This window comes from Anarhichas minor, unplaced genomic scaffold (genome assembly GCF_050575085.1).
Source record: "Anarhichas minor isolate MPS153535 unplaced genomic scaffold, ASM5057508v1 ptg000079l, whole genome shotgun sequence".
NCBI classification, from domain to species: Eukaryota; Metazoa; Chordata; class Actinopteri; order Perciformes; family Anarhichadidae; genus Anarhichas; species Anarhichas minor.
In genome coordinates this window covers 1,432,501-1,437,500 of record NW_027466525.1, presented here as the reverse complement: position 1 = coordinate 1,437,500, position 5,000 = coordinate 1,432,501, and the positions used below count along the sequence as shown (strand labels likewise).

General features: G+C 41.0%; 1 protein-coding gene across 2 annotated transcripts in view; it reads right to left on the bottom strand.

Annotated features, from left to right (window-relative positions):
- Window positions 1-4,388: 4,388 nt before the first annotated feature.
- Window positions 4,389-5,000, bottom strand: part of atg5 (ATG5 autophagy related 5 homolog (S. cerevisiae)) — a 29,644-nt gene continuing 29,032 nt past the window's right edge. For both annotated transcript variants that reach the window (XM_076081080.1, XM_076081079.1), the window contains exon 8: window positions 4,389-5,000. This exon is cut by the window's right edge and continues 796 nt beyond it. The gene's annotated coding sequence lies outside the window, so the exon portion shown is untranslated.

The window sequence follows — 5,000 nt, the reverse complement described above, 5'->3', positions numbered from 1 at the left end:
AAGTGGTTTATTTCAGTGTGAAACACAAAAATCGTGTTGAGACAGAAGTGATTTGAACAAAGTTGAACCATCACTTATCCACCAAAGTTAGCCCAGTTTGATCCAAAAGATGTTTTTTGATTTTGAGATCATAAAATCAGCGCTCATTTGTTTGCTCAATATTTTGGGGGTTAAAAATACTTTTAATAGAATTTTTAACAGAATAGCGCGTAACATTCGCTCTTCTCAGACAGTTCAACCAACAAAGTGGCTCTGCTCTGTGTGTTCCATGAAGACCTTAAAGATAATTGAACTCATGCAAACACACAAACTGTCTTTAATATCAGACATTAATGTGACACATTTAAACATCTTCAGGAGGAACTAAAAGCGAGGAGTCCCAGCATGCAGTGGGCCGGTGTTTACTGCAGTGACAGGAAGGAAGAAAGAGAAAAAGGCTGGACTGCCGGTAAACTGTAATCACTCTCATTATCCACGTTACCTCTGAACGCAGCACAACGTGGGCCGCTAGAGTCCAGAGCCGGAGAGGAAACCAAACAGTCACCGACCGCAGATGGTCAGCAAGATGATGATGATAGAACAACGCAGGTTTAATGAGACGGCTCAAATCTGTACTTCTGAGAATACGATGAAAATAAAGACACAAATCGAAATTTATTTCCAAACAAATGAGAATTTGCGTCACTCCTCCATAAAGACCAAGATACTTTGACTTCATTCTCAAAATCGTCTTCTTTTCTGTATCGATGGCCTCCAACACTCGCTCACACAAACCAGACGTGGATTCTTGACTTCTGGTGTTAAATGAATGTGATTCATGTTTCATTCAATCTTAAAAAGGCCCAACGTGGTTCTGAGCAAAGTTCATGTTTGTGTGTTTGTGCAAGAACATCAGCAGTAAAGTCAATTTAAGAAACAATTTTTAATACTTTCTGGAACTGAATTTAAATCCAAATACACGACTACTGATGAAGTGAAGCCACAGTGATGGAGTGAAGAGTGTCGTTGCCACATTTTAACAGGAGTGCAAATTCATAAGAGGGGAAAAAGGTGAAGGAAGCAGCAGCAGGAACACGTACAGTATGTTGTCTTGTTCCTCCTCCGTCCCCGTCTGCGTTGTGTGTGTGCGTGTGTGTGTGTGTGTGTGTTGTGTGTGTGTGTGTGTGTGTGTGTGTGTGTGTGTGTGTGTGTGTGCAGTTTCAGAGGGTGAGGGGGTACAAACACTCATGACTTCCTCTTCATCACTAATCACTCTCATCTGTTGTTCTTCTTGATCTCTGCTCTGCTGTGTGATGCCCAGCGGAGACGCTTAAAGAGCAGCAGAGAGACTGAGGGAGGACAGTAGGGGACGGAGCTGGCTGCAGGCCTTAGTTTGTGGTCTGGGCTGATGGTAAAAGTGTGTATTTCACGGAATCTGCTGGAAATCAGATGTCCGGTAAAGTTTGTTCTATTATTGGAGCTGCAGCTGGTATACGGAGACCCAAACTCGAGCTGTTGATGAAAACCTCCCTGACACTAATTACATTCGGACACAAACTAAACAACGGTCTTGAAGCCGTGAGCTCGGCATTTTTTGCCGTCGCCATCGTGAGAGGGTGGAGCTCAGAGCAGCAGAACGCTGGACTGCAGACCCACTTTGAAAGGGTTAAAGGTCGAAGGAAAAGGTTGATTTTTATTCTGAGCTAAAACAAAAAAGGCATCAACCAATTTACGGCGTGGAACGGGAACTTTATTACTCCTTTAAAACTTGACAAAGGCCACGCAGACCCTGAACCCTCAGGGACTTCACTGACGTCGCCTGTTAAATAACGTGAGGGCCTGAAATGGTGTAAATACGGACGGGACGCGATATATCACGTTACCTTTACTCCTGATTTTAATGACTTCCAGGATTTTTGTCTCACAAGATGAGAGGTCATTGTCAAATTAATCTATTTACTTGTTTTTGTCAAAACAGCTTTAATAACAAAATGAAATGTTTGATGAATAAATCTGTAATTTAATCTGTGCTTTCATATGTTTTTATGTTCCATAGTTAATCCTTCATGTTTATGTGTACGTCCTCTTTGTTTTTTTGTTCACGTCTCCGGACGGTAACCTCCGTGTTTAACGTCACAATGCTATGAATTGTGGGTAATTCCCTCAGGCAAAGGCTGCAGAAATGCGAACTTACAGAAAGTGTTCATAAAGAGCTCAAAGTGTCTGTAAAAGAACCTTCAAACACTCAAGATCGGCCATAAACCTGCTCTTACCTTTCACAATAAAAGCCCTAGACATAGTATTTTCTGGCGAGTATTTAACATTTTCGTGTTGCTAAATCATTTTCTTTACGACGAGCTGAGTCTTTGTCTTTTTCAAGACAATGCTGAGCATCGTCTTTGTACCGAAGCGTCGGTTTCTGAGAGCTCCCAACTTGGAAGGTCACTAGTTCAAACCCCAGGCAGGTAGAATAAACCTCATTACCACCATTGGGGTGACCTCGCCCTGCTCAGATTCCAGAGGAGCAGATTGTGGTTGTACTGGGCAGCTTATGTGATTACGTGATTGGGGGTAAAAGAAGAGCTTTGCTCTGTTAACATTCTCTTATATAAAAAGGATGTTAGAGGGAGGGAGTTTGGGAACATCTGAAATTCATAAAAACATTTTCTTTCAGCGTGATGAACCAAAATACAACAAAACAAGTCAAACATTTCCACTCAGACACCGTCAGGGAGTGAAAAAAAGAAACAAATGTTGTAAATGCATCCCTGCAAACAATTTTAGCTCCGACTCATTCCATCCAAACACCTCACAGAGCATCTCACTCTCTCCTCGGTGTGTGGGGGTCGACGGCGGCTCGGGGAAATCCCATAAAAGAGTGTGTGTCAGCGAGATGACAGACTCTTCATCACGGCGTCTAGAGCCGCAGTATGTACACAAACACACACACACACACACACACACACACACACACACACACACACACACACACACACCGTACCCCACGCAGAGCCCCCGGTCTTGACTCAACACCATAAACCCGCCGTTTCATCACGTTTGGCGGCAGCAGCAGCGGTGAGGAAGAGCCTGACGTGATGACATAATGCGTGAACATAGTGAACACACAACACAACACACACACACTTTGAATTAGCAGACTGGCAGTGTGACAAGACATGAGTGTGTGTGAGAATTTCTACACACACACAAACACACACCTGTGGGGGGCTATAAACGATGTCTGCAATTATGTACACACACAAATCACACACACTCACACTGTACGGTTTGATTCCGCGAAAACAGCTCACTTCAAGACAAACAGACTCGTGTACACACACGCACACACACACACACACTCACACAGGGCCTGAGGCCTGTCTGACAGCACAGTTTAGTGGTCTCATTAGCAGCGGGTGGAATGCCAACAGATAATTAACCAGGAGAGATGAAGAGAGAGAGAGGCAGGGCGAGTGTCAGCAGTAAAACACACAAGAGTGAGATGTTCTTTATGAGATGAAGTGAAAAGACGGTGAAACACCGGAGGGGGAGAGCGCTGACTTTGTCTTGTCCGCTGGTTCAAACCCCCCCTTCCCCCCCTTCCAAAAAAAGACACTTTCACCAGCCGGCTAATCACGACCGCAGTACAAGTTATGTATGTACGAGGTAATGTACAGTTACAAGTTATGATAGGGAAGGGACCCAGGTGAGCAGGTCTTGAATCACCCTGAAGGGGTTGAATACTCGAAGCACTTCTGATTTCCGTACACAGCGAGAGGACGTACAGGATGTGTTTTAGAGGAAGCATTTAAATAATTTGTAAATCAATAAAATATTTTTTAAATAATTTAAAATCATTTTTAAACCACTTCTTTAAATAAAAAATATTTAAATCAAATAAGATACATTTTTGAATCAATAATAAAATCGTTAAATCAAAATAATTAAAAAATAACTTTTTTTAAATCAGTAAAATAATCTTTAAATAAATAAAATATTTTTAAAATAAATAAAATATTTTTAAAATAAATAAAATATTTTTAAAATAAATAAAATATTTTTTAATCATTGAAATATATATATATATTTTTTAATCTATATTTAGTGTCAAGTTATTGATTTCTTTAGTAAGTGGGATAATGTACAGCGAGCGGGTCATTATTTGCTAAATTAAAGAGAGGAACCTACAAAGTAAGATACAGAAGAAGTATTGTTCTGGTATCGGTATTAAAACTCGGGTAACGTTTTGTCACCAGCACTGAGAGACTTTAAATGAAACCCAGCTGGAATGTGAAACAGAAACCATGTCATGTGACCTGGGAGGGTTCTGCTGAGCGGACCTTTCATGCAGAGCGGTGCTTCAGTACGTAATGTGCAGTCTGTCTTCACAGTCAATAACTCTCTGACAGTTAAATCCACTCACTTTTATTTGAACTCATTCTTGATAACAGTGCCAGTTGATGCATTGAGCCTAATTTTATTTCAGTATGAACAGATGTATAAAAAAAACAAAAACACAACAATGATTGATTAATTACGATGTCATCGATGCTTTTGCCAGTTTCCCTTTCTGTCCACAAACTGAACTTCGACGGTGAAAGCGTAACGTTGGACAAACAACAGCCTGGAGAGCTGACGCTAATCGCGCCCGCTGTCTCATTATCTGAGCCGAGTTCTTAAAACAAAACAAAACCAGATGCTCGTTTTAACTTCGGCTGCAGACAAAGAGGCTCGAGCCAAACCTGACAAAAACAGACAGTAAAACAGCTAAACTGTGTTGTTTTGATGGTGAGAAATCAACACCTGCTATTGAAGACATGTGTGGACTTTATTATTATTTGGTTTCCCCCCCTCGCCCCCTTTGTTTTAGTCTCATAAAAATAGCTGGTTCACTCTCAAAATACCGTGAAAACAACAAAAACAAGTTTAAAACAAACATGTCGTCTTTACTTCATCCATTTAAGCTATTAAAGGAACATTTTAGCGTATTTCAACTCTGAAGATAAGTTTCATCTTGAAGG